Raw genomic sequence first — 16,930 nt, forward strand, 5'->3', positions numbered from 1 at the left:
ATTCTCAGAAACTTCTTTGTGATGAGTGCATTCAACTCACAGACTTGAACCTTCCTTTTGAAAGAGCAGTATGGAAACACTCTTTTTGTAGAATCTGCAAGTGGATATTTGGAGCGCTTTCAGGCCTATGCTGGGAAATGAAATATCTTCACCTAAAAACTAGACAGAAGCATTCTCAGAAACTTCTGTGTGATGAGTGCATTCAACTCACAGACTTGAACATTCCTTTTGATAGAGCAGTTTGGAAACACTCCTTTTGTAAAATCTGCAAGTATTTATTTGGAGTGCTCTGAGGCCTATGCTGGAAAAGGAAATATCTTCAAATAAAAACTAGACAGAAGCATTCTCAGAAACTTCTTTGTGATGAGTGCATTCGACTCGCGGAGTTGAACCTTCTTTTTGATAGAAGAGTTTTCAAACTCTCTTTTTGTAGAATCTGCAAGTGCATATTTGCAGCTGTTGAAGGCCAATGCTGGAAAAGGGAACATTCTCAGATAGAGACTAGACAGAAGCATTCCGAGAAACTTGTTTGTGACGAGTGCATTAAACTCACAGACTTGAACGATTCTTTTGAAAGAGCAGTTTTGTAACACTCTTTTTGTGGAATCTGCCAGTGTATATTTGGAGCGCTGAGAGGCCTATGCTGGGAAATGAAAGGTCTCCACTTAAAAACTAGACAGAAGCATTGTCAGAAACTTCTGTGTGATGAGTGCATTCAACTCACAGACTTGAACATTCCTTTTGATAGAACAGTTTTGAAACACTCTTTCTGCAGTATCTGCAAGTGTTTATTTCGAGCGCTTTGAGGCCTATGCTGGAAAAGGAAATGTCTTCAAATAACAACTACACAGAAGCATTCTCAGAAACTTCTGTGTGATGAGTGCATTCAACTCAAAGGCTTGAAACTTCCCTTTCATAGAGCAGTTTTGAAACACTCTTTTTGTAGAATCTGCAAGTAGATATTTGGAGCGATTTGAGGCCTATGCTGGGAAATGAAATATCTTCACCTAAAAACTAGACAGAAGCATTCTCAGAAACTTCTGTGTGATGAATGCATTCAACTCACAGACTTGAACGTTCCTTTCGATAGAACAGTTTTGAAACCCTCCTTCTGCAGAATCTGCAAGTGTTTATTTCGAGCGCTTTGAGGCCTAGGCTGCAAAAGGAAATGTCTTCAAATAACAACTAGACAGAAGCATTCTCAGAAACTTCTTTGTGATGAGTGCATTCAACTCACAGACTTGAACGTTCCTTTTGATAGAACAGTTTTGAAACACTGCTTCTGCAGAAGCTGCAAGTGTTTATTTCGAGCGCTTTGAGGCCTAGGCTGGAAAAGGAAATGTCTTTAAATAACAACTAGACAGAAGCATTCTCAGAAACTTCTTTGTGATGAGTGCATTCAACTCAAAGGCTTGAACCTTCCCTTTCATAGAGCAGTTTTGAAACACTCTTTTTGTAGAATCTGCAAGTAGATATTTGGAGCGCTTTCAAGCCTATCCTGGGAAATGAAATATCTTCACCTAAAAACTAGACGGAAGCATTCTCAGAAACTTCTGTGTGATGAATGCATTCAACTCACAGACTTGAACGTTCCTTTTGATAGAACAGTTTTGAAACCCTCCTTCTGCAGAATCTGCAAGTGTTTATTTCGAGCGCTTTGAGGCCTAGGCTGGAAAAGGAAATGTCTTCAAATAACAACTACACAGAAGCATTCTGAGAAACTTCTTTGTGATGAGTGCATTCAACTCACAGACTTGAACCTTCCTTTTGAAAGAGCAGTTTGGAACACTCTTTTTGTAGAATCTGCAAGAGGATACTTAGAGCGCTTTCAGGCCTATGCTGGGAAATGAAATATCTTCACCTAAAAACTAGACAGAAGCATTCTCAGAAACTTCTGTGTGATGAGTGCATTCAACTCACAGACTTGAACATTCCTTTTGATAGAGCAGTTTGGAAACACTCCTTTTGTAAAATCTGCAAGTGTTTATTTGGAGCGCTCTGAGGCCTATGCTGGAAAAGGAAGTATCTTCAAATAAAAACTAGACAGAAGCATTCTCAGAAACTTCTTTGTGATGAGTGCATTCTACTCGCAGAGTTGAACCTTCTTTTTGATAGAAGAGTTTTCAAACTCTCTTTTTGTAGAATCTGCAAGTGCATATTTGCAGCTGTTGTAGGCCAATGCTGGAAAAGGGAACATCCTCAGATAGAGACTAGACAGAAGCATTCCGAGAAACTTGTCTGTGAAGAGTGCATTAAACTCACAGACTTGAACGATTCTTTTGAAAGAGCAGCTTTGTAACACTCTTTTTGTGGAATCTGCTATTGTATATTTGGAGCGCTGAGAAGCCTATGCTGGGAAATGTAATGTCTCCACTTAAAAACTAGACAGAAGCATTCTCAGAAACTTCTGTGTGATGAGTGCATTCAACTCACGGACTTGAACGTTCTTTTTGATAGAACAGTTTTGAAACACTCTTTCTGCAGTATTTGCAAGTGTTTATTTCGAGCGCTTTGAGGCCTATGCTGGAAAAGGAAATGTCTTCAAATAACAACTACACAGAAGCATTCTCAGAAACTTCTGTGTGATGAGTGCATTCAACTCAAAGGCTTGAAACTTCCCTTTCATAGAGCAGTTTTGAAACACTCTTTTTGTAGAATCTGCAAGTAGATATTTCGAGCGCTTTGAAGCCTATGCTGGGAAATGAAATATCTTCACCTAAAAACTACACAGAAGCATTCTCAGAAACTTCTGTGTGATGAGTGCATTCAACTCACAGACTTGAACGCTCCTTTTGATAGAACAGTTTTGAAACACTCTTTCTGCAGAATCTGCAAGTGTTCATTTCGAGCGATTTGAGGCCTATGCTGGAAAAGGAAATGTCTTCAAATAACAACTACACAGAAGCATTCTCAGAAACTTCTTTGTGATGAGTGCATTCAACTCACAGACTTGAACCTTCCTTTTGAAAGAGCAGTTTTGAAACACTCTTTTTCTAGAATCTGAAAGTGGATATTTGGAGCGATTTCAGTCCTGTGCTGGGAAATGAAATATCTTCACCTAAAAACTAGAGAGAAGCATTCTCAGAAACTTCTGTGTGATGAGTGCATTCAACACACAGACTTGAACATTCCTTTTGATAGAGCAGTATGGAAACACCCCTGTTATAAAATCTGCAAGTGTTTATTTGGAGCGCTCTGAGGCCTATGCTGGAAAAGGAAATATCTTCAAATAAAAACTAGACAGAAGCATTCTCAGAAACTTCTTTGTGATGAGTGCATTCTACTCGCAGACTTGAACCTTCTTTTTGATAGAAGGGTTTTCAATCTCTCTTTTTGTAGAATCTGCAAGTGCATATCTGGAGCTGTTGGAGGACAATGCTTGAAAAGGGAGCGTCCTCAGATAGAGACTAGACAGAAGCATTTCCAGAAACTTGTTTGTGACGAGTGCATTCAACTCACAGACTTGAACGTTCCTTTTGATAGAACAGTTTTGAAACACTCTTTCTGCAGAATCTGCAAGTGTTCATTTCGAGCGAATTGAGGCCTATGCTTGAAAAGGAACTGTCTTCAAATAACAACTACACAGAAGCATTCTCAGAATCTTCTTTGTGATGAGTGCATTCAACTCACAGACTTGAACCTTCCTTTTGAAAGAGCAGTTTTGAAACACTCTTTTTCTAGAATCTGCAATTGGATAATTGGAGCGCTTTTAGGCCTATGCTGGGAAAGGTAATGTCTCCACTTAAAACATAGACAGAAGCATTCTCAGAAACTTCTGTGTGATGAGTGCATTCAACTCACAGACTTGAACGTTCCTTTTGATAGAACAGTTTTGAAACACTCTTTCTGCAGAATCTGCAAGTGTTCATTTCGAGCGAATTGAGGCCTACGCTGGAAAAGGAAATGTCTTCAAATAAAAACTACACAGAAGCATTCTCAGAAACTTCTTTGTGATGAGTGCATTCAACTCACAGACTTGAACCTTCCTTTTGAAAGAGCAGTTTTGAAACACTCTTTTTCTAGAATCTGCATTTGGATATTTGGAGCGCTTTGAGGCCTATGCTGGGAAATGAAATATCTTCACCTAAAAACTAGACAGAAGCATTCTCAGAAACTTCTGTGTGATGAGTGCATTCAACTCACAGACTTGAACATTACTTTTGATAAAGCAGTTTGGAAACACTGCTTTTGTAAGATCTGCAAGTGTGTATTTGGAGCGCTCTGAGGCCTATGCTGGAAAAGGAAATATCTTCAAATAAAAACTAGACAGAAGCATTCTCAGAAACTTCTGTGTGATGAGTGCATTCTACTCGCAGAGTTGAACCTTCTTTTTGGTAGAAGAGTTTTAAAACTCTCTTTTTGTAGAATCTGCAAGTGCATATTTGGAGCTGTTGGAGGCCAATGCTGGAAAAGGGAGCATCCTCAGATAGAGACTAGACAGAAGCATTCCCGGAAACTTGTTTGTGACGAGTGCATTCAACTCACAGACTTGAACGATTCTTTTGAAAGAGCAGTTTTGGAACACTCTTTTTGTGGAATCTGCTAGTGTATATTTGGAGCGCTGAGAGGCCTATGCTGGGAAATGTAACGTCTCCACTTAAAAACTAGACAGAAGCATTCTCAGAAACTTCTGTGTGATGAGTGCATTCAACTCACAGACTTGAACGTTCCTTTTGATAGAACAGTTTTGAAACACTCTTTCTGCAGAATCTGCAAGTGTTCATTTCGAGCGAATTGAGGCCTATGCTGGAAAAGGAAATGTCTTCAAATAACAGCTACACAGAAGCATTCTCAGAATCTTCTTTGTGATTAGTACATTCAACTCACAGACTCGAACCTTCCTTTTGAAAAAGCAGTTTTGAAACACTCTTTTTCTAGAATCTGCAATTGGATATTTTGTGCGCTTTGAGGCCTATGCTGGGAAATGAAATATCTTCACCAACAAACTAGACAGAAGCATTCTCAGAAACTTCTGTGTGATGAGTGCATTCAACTCACAGACTGGAACATTCCTGTTGATAGAGCAGTGTGGAAACTCTTCTTTTGTAAAATCTGCAAGTGTTTATTTGGAGCGCTCTGAGGCCTATGCTGGAAAAGGAAATATCTTCAAATAAAAACTAGACAGAAGCATTCTCAGAAACTTCTTTGTGATGAGTGCATTCTACTCGCAGAGTTGAACCTTCTTTTTGGTAGAAGAGTTTTCAAACTCTCTTTTTGTAGAATCTGCAAGTGCATATTTGGAGCTGTTGGAGGCCAATGCTGGGAAAGGAAACATCCTCAGATAGAGACTAGACAGAAGCATTCCCAGAAACTTGTTTGTGACGAGTGCATTCAACTCACAGACTTGAACGTTTCTTTTGAAAGAGCAGTTTTGGAACACTCTTTTTGTAGAATCTGCTAGTGTATATTTGGAGCGCTGTGAGGCCTATGCTGGGAAAGGTAATGTCTCCACTTAAAACCTAGACAGAAGCATTCTCAGAAACTGCTGTGTGATGAGTGCATTCAACTCACAGACTTGAACGTTCCTTTTGATAGAACAGTTTTGAAACACTCTTTCTGCAGAATCTGCAAGTGTTTATTTCGAGCGCTTTGAGGCCCAAGCTGGAAAAGGAAATGTCTTCAAATAACAACTACACAGAAGCATTCTCAGAAACATCTTTGTGATGAGTGCATTCAACTCACAGACTTGAACCTTCCTTTTGAAAGAGCAGTTTTGAAACACTCTTTTTCTAGAATCTGCAAGTGGATATTTGGAGCGCTTTGAGGCCTATGCTGGGAAATGAAATATCTTCACCTAAAAACTAGACAGAAGCATTCTCAGAAACTTCTGTGTGATGAGTGCATTCAACTCACAGACTTTAACATTACTTTTGATAAAGCAGTTTGGAAACACTCCTTTTGTAAAATCTGCAAGTGTTTATTTGGAGCGCTCTGAGGCATATGCTGGAAAAGTTAATGTCTTCAAATAACAACTACAGAGAAGCATTCTCAGAAACTTCTCTGTGATGTGTGCATTCAACTCACAGACTTGAACCATCGCTTTGAAAGAGCAGTTTTGAAACACTCTTTTTGTAGAATCTGCAAGTAGATATTTGGAGCGCTTTGAGGCCTATGCTGGGAAATGAAATATCTTCACCTACAAACTAGACAGAAGCATTCTCAGAAACTTCTGTGTGATGAGTGCATTCAACTCACAGACTTGAACGTTCCTTTTGATAGAACATTTTTAAAACACTCCTTCTGCTGAAACTGCAAGTGTTTATTTCGAGCGCTTTGAGGCCTATGCTGGAAAAGGAAATGTCTTCAAATAACAACTAGATAGAAGAATTCTCAGAAACTTCTTTGTGATGAGCGCATTCAACTCACAGACTTGTACCTTCCTTTTGAAAGAGCAGTTTTGAAACTCTTTTTGTGGATTCTGCAAGTAGATATTTCGAGCTCTTTGAGGCCTATGCTGGAAAATGAAATATCTTCACCTAAAAACTAGATAGAAGCATTCTCAGAAACTTCTGTGTGATGAGTGCATTCAACTCACAGACTTGAACATTCCTTTTGATAGAGCAGTTTGGAAACACTCCTTTTGTAACATTTGCAAGTGTTTATTTGGAGCGCTCTGAGGCCTATGCTGGAAAAGGAAATAGCTTCAAAAAAAACTAGACAGAAGCATTCTCAGAAACTTCTTTGTGATGAGTGAATTCTACTCGCAGAGTTGAACCTTCTTTTTGATAGAAGAGTTTTCAAACTCTCTTTTTGTAGAATCTGCAAGTGCATATTTGGAGCTGTTGGACGCCAATGCTGGAAAAGGGAACATCCTCAGATAGAGACTAGACAGAAGCATTCCCAGAAACTTGTTTGTGACGAGTGGATTCAACTCACAGACTTGAACGTTTCTTTTGAAAGAGCAGTTTTGGAACACACTTTTTGTGTAATCTGCTAGTGTATATTTGGAGCGCTTTGAGGCCTATGCTGGGAAATGTAATGTCTCCACTTAAAAACTAGACAGAAACATTCTCAGAAACTTCTGTGTGATGAGTGCATTCAACTCAAAGACTTGAACGTTCCTTTTGATAGAACAGTTTGGAAACACTCCTTCTGCAGAATTTGCAAGTGTTTATTTCAAGCGCTTTGAGGCCTATGCTGGAAAGGGAAATGTCTTCAAATAACAACTACACAGAAACATTCTCAGAAACTCCTTTGTGATGAGTGCATTCAACTCACAGACTTGAACCTTCCCTTTGAAAGAGCAGTTTTGAAACACTCTTTTTGTGGAATCTGCTACTGTATATTTGGAGCGATGAGAGGCCTATGCTGGGAAATGTAATGTCTCCACTTAAAAACTAGACAGAAGCAATCTCAGAAACTTCTGTGAGATGAGTGAATTCAACTCACAGACTTGAACGTTCCTTTTGATAGAACAGTTTTGAAACACTCTTTCTGCAGAATCTGCAAGTGTTCATTTCGAGCGATTTGATGCCTATGCTGGAAAAGAAAATGTCTTCAAATAACAACTACACAGAAGCATTCTCAGAAACTTCTTTGTGATGAGTGCATTCAACTCACAGACTTGAACCTTCCTTTTGAAAGAGCAGTTTTGAAACACACTTTTTATAGAATCTGCAAGTGGATATTTGGAGCGCTTTGAGGGATATGCTGGGAAATGAAATATCTTCACCTACAAACTAGACAGAAGCATTCTCAGAAACTTCTGTGTGATGAGTGCATTCAACTCACAGACTTGAACGTTCCCTTTGATAGAACAGTTTTGAAACACTCCTTCTGCAGAATCTGCAAGTGTTTATTTCGAGCGCTTTGAGGCCTATGCTGAAAAAGGAAATGTCTTCAAATAACAACTACACAGAAGCATTCTCAGAAACTTCTTTCTGATGAGTGCATTCAACTCACAGACTTGAACCTTCCTTTTGAAAGGGCAGTTTTGAAACACTCTTTTTGTAGAATCTGCTAGTGGATATATGGAGCACTTTGAGGCCTATGCTGGGAAATGAAATATCTTCACCTAAAAACTAGAGAGAAGCATTCTCAGAAACTTCTGTGTGATGAGTGCATTCAGCTCACAGACTTGAACATTCGTTTTGATAGAGCAGTTTGGAAACACTCCTGTTGTAAAATCTGCAAGTGTTTATTTGGAGCGCTCTGAGGCCTATGCTGGAAAAGGAAATATCTTCAAATAAAAACTAGACAGAAGCATTCTCAGAAACTTCTTTGTGATGAGTGCATTCTACTCGCAGAGTTGAACCTTCTTTTTGATACAAGGGTTTTCAATCTCTCTTTTTGTAGAATCTGCAAGTGCATATTTGGAGCTGATGGAGGACAATGCTGGAAAAGGGAACATCCTCAGATAGAGACTAGACAGAAGCATTTCCAGAAACTTGTTTGTGACGAGTGCATTCAACTCACAGACTTGAACGTTCCTTTTGATAGAAGAGTTTTGAAACACTCTTTCTGCAGAATCTGCAAGTGTTCATTTCGATCGAATTGAGGCCTATGCTGGAAAAGGAAATGTCTTCAAATAACAACTACACAGAAGCATTCTCAGAAACTTCTTTGTGATGAGTGTATTCAACTCACAGACTTGAACCTTCCTTTTGAAAGAGCAGTTTTGAAACACTCTTTTTCTAGAATCTGCAATTGGATATTTGGAGCGCTTTCAGGCCTATGCTGGGAAATGAAATATCTTCACCTAAAAACTAGACAGAAGCATTCTCAGAAACATCTGTGTGATGAGTGCATTCAACTCACAGACTTGAACGTTCCTTTTGATAGAGCAGTTTGGAAACACTCTTTCTGCAGAATCTGCAAGTGTTCATTTCGAGCGAATTGAGGCCTAGGCTGGAAAAGGAAATGTCTTCAAATAACAACTACACAGAAGCATTCTCAGAAACTTCTTTGTGATGAGTGCATTCAACTCACAGACTTGAACCTTCCTTTTGAAAGAGCAGTTTTGAAACACTCTTTTTCTAGAATCTGCAGTTGGATATTTGCAGCGCTTTGAGGCCTATGCTGGGAAATGAAATATCTTCACGTAAAAACTAGACAGAAGCATTCTCAGAAACTTCTGTGTGATGAGTGCATTCAACTCACAGACTTGAACTTTCCTTTTGATAGAGCAGTTTGGAAACACTCCTTTTGTAAAATCTGCAAGTGTTTATTTGGTGCGCTCTGAGGCCTATGCTGGAAAAGGAAATATCTTCAAATAAAAACTAGACAGAAGCATTCTCAGAAACTTCTTTGTGATGAGTGCATTCTACTCGCAGAGTTGAACCTTCTTTTTGGTAGAAGAGTTTTCAAACTCTCTTTTTGTAGAATCTGCAAGTGCATATTTGGAGCTGTTGGAGGCCAATGCTCGAAAAGGGAGCATCCTCAGATAGAGACTACACAGGAGCATTCCCGGAAACTTGTTTGTGACCAGTGCATTCAACTCACAGACTTGAACGATTCTTTTGAAAGAACAGTTTTGGGACACTCTTTTTGTGGAATCTGCTAGTGTATATTTGGAGCGCTGAGAGGCCTATGCTGGGAAATGTAATGTCTCCACTTAAAAACTACACAGAAGCATTCTCAGAAACTTCTTTGTGATGAGTGCATTCAACTCACAGACTTGAACGTTCCTTTTGATAGAACAGATTTGAAACACTCTTTCTGCAGAATCTGCAAGTGTTCATTTCGAGCGAATTGAGGCCTATGCTTGAAAAGGAACTGTCTTCAAATAACAACTACACAGAAGCATTCTCAGAAACTTCTTTGTGATGAGTGCATTCAACTCACAGACTTGAACCTTCCTTTTGAAAGAGCAGTTTTGAAACACTCTTTTTGTAGAATCTACAAGTGGATATTTGGAGCGCTGTGAGGCCTATGCTGGGAAATGAAATTTCTTCGCCTAAAAACTACACAGAAGCATTCTCAGAAACTTCTGTGTGATGAGTGCATTCAACTCACAGACTTGAACGTTCCTTTTGATAGAACAGCTTTGAAACACTCTTTCTGCAGTATCTGCAAGTGTTCATTTCGAGCGATTTGAGGCCTGTGCTAGAAAAGGAAATGTCTTCAAATAACAACAAGACAGAAGCATTCTCAGAAACTTCTTTGTGATGAGTGCATTCAACTCACAGACTTGAACCTTCCTTTTGAAAGAGCAGTTTTGAAACACACTTTTTGTGGAATCTGCAAGTAGATATTTGGAGCTCTTTGAGGCCTATGCTGGAAAATGAAATATCTTCACCTAAAAGCTAGACAGAATCATTCTCAGAAACTTCTGTGTGATGAATGCATTCAACTCACAGACTTGAACGTTCCTTTTGATAGAACAGTTTTGAAACACTCTTTCTGCAGAATCTGCAAGTGTTTATTTCGAGGGCTTTGAGGCCCAGGCTGGAAAAGTTAATGTCTTCAAATAACAACTACAGAGAAGCATTCTCAGAAACTTCTCTGTGATGTGTGAATTCAACTCACAGACTTGAACCATCCCTTTGAAAGAGCAGTTTTGAAACACTCTTTTTCTAGAATCTGCAATTGGATATTTGGAGCGCTTTGAGGCCTATGCTGGGAAAGGTAATGTCTCCACTTAAAACCTAGACAGAAGCATTCTCAGAAACTTCTGTGTGATGAGTGCATTCAACTCACAGACTTGAACGTTCCTTTTGATAGAACAGTTTTGAAACACTCTTTCTGCAGAATCTGCAAGTGTTTATTTCGAGCGCTTTGAGGCCCATGCTGGAAAAGGAAATGTCTTCAAATAACAACTACACAGAAGCATTCTCAGAAACTTCTCTGTGATGTGGGCATTCAACTCACAGACTTCAACCATCCCTTTGAAAGAGCTGTTTTGAAACATTCTTTTTGTAGAATCTGCAAGTAGATATTTCGAGCGCTTTGAAGCCTATGCTGGGAAATGAAATATCTTCACCTAAAAACTATACAGAAGCATTCTCAGAAACTTCTGTGTGATGAGTGCATTCAACTCACAGACTTGAACGTTCCTTTTGATAGAACAGTTTTGAAACACTCTTTCTGCAGAATCTGCAAGTGTTCATTTCGAGCGAATTGAGGCCTATGCTGGAAAAGGAAATGTCTTCAAATAACAACTACACAGAAGCATTCTCAGAAACTTCTTTGTGATGAGTGCATTCAACTCACAGACTTGAACCTTCCTTTTGAAAGAGCAGTTTTGAAACACTCTTTTTCTAGAATCTGCAATTGGATATTTGGAGCGCTTTGAGGCCTATACTGGGAAATGAAATATCTTCACCTAAAAACTAGACAGAAGCATTCTCAGAAACTTCTGTGTGATGAGTGCATTCAACTCACAGACTTGAACATTCCTTTTGATAGAGCAGTTTGGAAACACTCCTTTTGTAAAATCTGCAAGTGTTTATTTGGAGCGCTCTGAGGCCTATGCTGGAAAAGGAAATATCTTCAAATAAAAACTAGACAGAAGCATTCTCAGAAACTTCTTTGTGATGAGTGCATTCTACTCGCAGAGTTGAACCTTCTTTTTGATAGAAGAGTTTTCAAACTCTCTTTTTGTACAATCTGCAAGTGCATATTTGCAGCTGTTGTAGGCCAATTCTGGAAAAGGGAACATCCTCAGATAGAGACTAGACAGAAGCATTCCGAGAAACTTGTTTGTGACGAGTGCATTCAACTCACAGACTTGAACGATTCTTTTGAAAGAGCAGCTTTGTAACACTCTTTTTGTGGAATCTGCTAGTGTATATTTGGAGCGCTTAGAGGCCTATGCTGGGAAATGTAATGTCTCCAATTAAAAACTAGACAGAAACATTCTCAGAAACTTCTGTTTGATGAGTGCATTCAACTCACAGACTTGAACGCTCCTTTTGATAGAACAGTTTTGAAACCCTCTTTCTGCAGAATCTGCAAGTGTTTATTTCGAGCGCTTTGAGGCCTATGCTGGAAAAGCAAATGTCTTCAAATAACAACTACACAGAAGCATTCTCAGAAACTTCTTTGTGATGAGTGCATTCACCTCACAGACTTGAACCTTCCTTTTGAAAGAGCAGTTTTGAAACACTCTTTTCTTAGATTCTGCAAGTGGATATTTGGAGCGCTTTCAGGCCTATGCTGGGAAATGAAATATCTTCACCTAAAAACTAGACAGAAGCATTCTCAGAAACTACTTTGTGATGAGTGCATTCAACTCACAGACTTGAACATTCCTTTTGATAGAGCAGTTTGGAAACACTCCTATTGAAAAATCTGCAAGTGTTTGTTTGAAGCGCTCTGAGGCCTATGCAGGAAAAGGAAATATCTTCAAATAAAAACTAGACGGAAGCATTCTCAGAAACTACTTTGTGATGAGTGCATTCTACTCGCAGAGTTGAACCTTCTTTTTGGTAGAAGAGTTTTCAAACTCTCTTTTTGTAGAATCTGCAAGTGCATATTTGGAGATGTTGGGGGCCAAAGCTTGGAAAGGAAACATCCTCAGATAGGGACTACAGAGAAGCATTCCCAGAAACTTGTTTGTGACGAGTGTATTCAACTCACAGACTTGAACGTTACTTTTGAAAGAGCAGTTTTGGAACACTCTTTTTGTGGAATCTGCTAGTGTATATTTGGAGCGCTGAGAGGCCTATGCTGGGAAATGTAATGTCTCCACTTAAAAACTAGACAGAAGCATTCTCAGAAACTTCTGTGTGATGAGTGCGTTCAACTCACAGACTTGAACGTTCCTTTTGATAGAACAGTTTTGAAACACTCTTTCTGCAGAATCTGCAACTGTTCATTTCTAGCAAATTGAGGCCTACGCTGGAAAAGGAAATGTCTTGAAATAACAACTACACAGAAGCATTCTCAGAAACTTCTTTGTGATGAGTGCATTCAACTCACAGACTTGAACATTCCCTTTGATAGAGCAGTTTTGAAACACTCTTTTTGTAGAATCTGCAAGTAGATATTTGGAGCGCTTTGAGGCCTATGCTGGGAAATGAAATATCTTCACCTAAAAACTAGACAGAAGCATTCTCAGAAACTTCTGTGTGATGAATGCATTCAACTCACAGACTTGAACGTTCCTTTTGATAGAACAGTTTTGAAATACTCCTTCTGCAGAAGCTGCAAGTGTTTATTTCGAGCGCTTTGAGGCCTATGCTGGAAAAGGAAATGTCTTCAAATAACAACTACACAGAAGCATTCTCAGAAACTTCTTTGTGATGAGTGCATTCAACTCACAGACTTGAACCTTCCTTTTGAAAGAGCAGTTTTGAAACACTCTTTTTGTAGAATCTGCAAGAGGATATTTAGAGCGCTTTGAGGCCTATGCTGGGAAATGAAATATCTTCACGTAAAAACCAGACAGAAGCATTCTGAGAAACTTCTGTGTGATGAGTGCATTCAACTCACAGACTTGAACATTCCTTTTGATAGAGCAGTTTGGAAACACTCCTTTTGTAAAATCTGCAAGTGTTTATTTGGAGCGCTCTGAGGCCTAAGCTGGAAAAGGAAATATCTTCAAATAAAAACTAGACAGAAGCAGTCTCAGAAACTTCTGTGTGATGAGTGCATTCAACTCACAGACTTGAACATTCCTTTTGATAGAGCAGTTTGGAAACACTCCTGTTGTAAAATCTGCAAGTGTTTATTTGGAGCTCTCTGAGGCCTATGCTGGAAAAGGAAATATCTTCAAATAAAAACTAGACAGAAGCATTCTCAGAAACTTCTTTGTGATGAGTGCATTCTACTCGCAGAGTTGAACCTTCTTTTTGATAGAAGGGTTTTCAATCTTTCTTTTTGTAGAATCTGCAAGTGCATATTTGGAGCTGTTTAAGGCCAATGCTGAGAAAGGAAACATCCTCAGATAGAGACTAGACAGAAACATTCCCAGAAACTTCTTTGCGATGAGTGCATTCAACTCACAGACTTGAACCTTCCTTTTGAAAGAGCAGTTTTGAAACACTCTTTTTGTAGAATCTACAAGTGGATATTTGGAGCGCTGTGAGGCCTATGCTGGGAAATGAAATGTCTTCGCCTAAAAACTACACAGAAGCATTCTCAGAGACTTCTGTGTGATGAGTGCATTCAACCCACAGACTTGAACGCACCTTTTGATAGAACAGCTTTGAAACACTCTTTCTGCAGAATCTGCAATTGTTCATTTCGAGCGATTTGAGGCCTATGCTAGAAAAGGAAATGTCTTCAAATAACAACTACACAGAAGCATTCTCAGAAACTTCTTTGTGATGAGTGCATTCAACTCACAGACATGAACCTTCCTTTTGAAAGAGCAGTTTTGAAACACTCTTCTTGTAGAATTTGCAAGTGGATATTTGGAGCGATTTCATTCCTATGCCGGGAAATGAAATATCTTCACCTAAAAACTAGAGAGAAGCATTCTTAGAAACTTCTGTGTGATGAGTGCATTCAACTCACAGACTTGAACATTCCTTTTGATAGAGCAGTTTGGAAACACTCCTGTTGTAAAATCTGCAAGTGTTTATTTGGAGCGCTCTGAGGCCTATGCTGGAAAAGAAAATATCTTCAAATTAAAACTAGACAGAAGCATTCTCAGAAACTTCTTTGGGATGAGTGCATTCTACTCGCAGAGTTGAACCTTCTTTTTGATAGAAGGGTTTTCAATCTCTCTTTTTGTAGAATCTGCAAGTGCATAATTGGAGCTGTTGGAGGACAATGCTGGAAAAGGGAACATCCTCAGGTAGAGACTAGACAGAAGCATTTCCAGAAACTTGTTTGTGACGAGTGCATTCAACTCACAGACTTGAACGTTTCTTTTGAAAGAGCAGTTTTGGAACACTCTTTTTGTAGAATCTGCTAGTGTATATTTGGAGCGCTGTGAGGCCTATGCTGGGAAAGGTAATGTCTCCACTTAAAACCTAGATAGAAGCATTCTGAGAAACTGCTGTGTGATGAGTGCATTCAACTCACAGACTTGAACGTTCCTTTTGATAGAACAGTTTTGAAACACTCTTTCTGCAGAATCTGCAAGTGTTTATTTCGAGCGCTTTGAGGCCCAAGCTGGAAAAGGAAATGTCTCCAAATAACAACTACACAGAAGCATTCTCAGAAACTTCTCTGTTTTGTGTGCATTCAACTCACAGACTTGAACCATCCCTTTGAAAGAGCAGTTTTGAAACACTCTTTTTGTAGAATCTGCAAGTAGATATTTGGAGCGCTTTGAGGCCTATGATGGGAAATGAAATATCTTCACCTAAAAACTAGACAGAAGAATTCTCAGAAACTTCTGTGTCATGAGTGCATTCAACTCACAGACTTGAACGTTCCTTTTGATAGAACAGTTTTGAAACACTCTTTCTGCAGAATCTGCAAGTGTTCATTTCGAGCGAATTGAGGCCTATGCTGGAAAAGGAAATGTCTTCAAATAACAACTACACAGAAGCATTCTCAGAAACTTCTTTGTGATGAATGCATTCAACTCACAGACTTGAACCTTCCTTTTGAAAGAGCAGTTTTGAAACACTCTTTTTCTAGAATCTGAAGTTGGATATTTGGAGCGCTTTGAGGCCAATGCTGGGAAATGAAATATCTTCACCTAAAAACTAGACAGAAGCATTCTCAGAAACTTCTGTATGATGAGTGCATTCAACTCACAGACTTGAACATTCCTTTTGATAGAGCAGTTTGGAAACACTCCTTTTGTAAAATCTGCAAGTGTTTATTTGGAGCGCTCTGAGACCTATGCTGGAAAAGGAAATATCTTCAAATAAAAACTAGACAGAAGCATTCTCAGAAACTTCTTTGTGATGAGTGCATTCTACTCGCATAGTTGAACCTTCTTTTTGGTAGAAGAGTTTTCAAACTCTCTTTTTGTAGAATCTGCAAGTGCATATTTGGAGCTGTTGGAGGCCAATGCTGGAAATGGGAGCATCCTCAGAGAGACTAGACAGAAGCATTCCCGGAAACTTGTTTGTGACGAGTGCATTCAACTCACAGACTTGAACGATTCTTTTGAAAGAGCAGTTTTGGAACACTCTTTTTGTGGAATCTGCTAGTGTATATTTGGAGCGCTGTGAGGCCTATGCTGGGAAATGTAATGTCGCCACTTAAAAACTACACAGAAGCATTCTCAGAAACTTCTTTGTGATGAGTGCATTCAACTCACAGACTTGAACGTTCCTTTTGATAGAACGGATTTGAAACACTCTTTGTGCAGAATCTGCAAGTGTTCATTTCGAGCGAATTGAGGCCTATGCTTGAAAAGGAACTGTCTTCAAATAACAACTACACAGAAGCATTCTCAGAAACTTCTTTGTGATGAGTGCATTCAACTCACAGACTTGAACCTTCGTTTTGAAAGAGCAGTTTTGAAACACTGTTTTTCTAGGGTCTGCAATTGGATATTTGGAGCGCTTTGAGGCCGATGCTGGGAAAGGTAATGTCTCCACTTAAAACCTAGACAGAAGCATTCTCAGAAACTTCTGTGTGATGAGTGCACTCAACTCACAGACTTGAACGTTCCTTTTGATAGAACAGTTTTGAAACACTCCTTCTGCAGAATCTGCAAGTGTTTATTTCGAGCGCTTTGAGGCCCATGCTGGAAAAGGAAATGTCTTCAAATAACAACTACACAGAAGCATTCTCAGAAACTTCTCTGTGATGTGGGCATTCAACTCACAGACTTCAACCATCCGTTTGAAAGAGCAGTTTTGAAACATTCTTTTTGTAGAATCTGCAAGTAGATATTTCGAGCGCTTTGAAGCCTATGCTGGGAAATGAAATATCTTCACCTAAAAACTATACAGAAGCATTCTCAGAAACTTCTGTGTGATGAGTGCATTCAACTCACAGACTTGAACGTTACTTTTGATAGAACAGTTTTGAAACACTCTTTCTGCAGAATCTGCAAGTGTTCATTTCGAGCGATTTGAGGCCTATGCTGGAAAAGGAAATGTCTTCAAATAACAACTACACAGAAGCATTCTCA

The sequence above is a fragment of the Pongo pygmaeus genome, chromosome 18, assembly GCF_028885625.2.
Source record: "Pongo pygmaeus isolate AG05252 chromosome 18, NHGRI_mPonPyg2-v2.0_pri, whole genome shotgun sequence".
Taxonomy (NCBI): domain Eukaryota; kingdom Metazoa; phylum Chordata; class Mammalia; order Primates; family Hominidae; genus Pongo; species Pongo pygmaeus.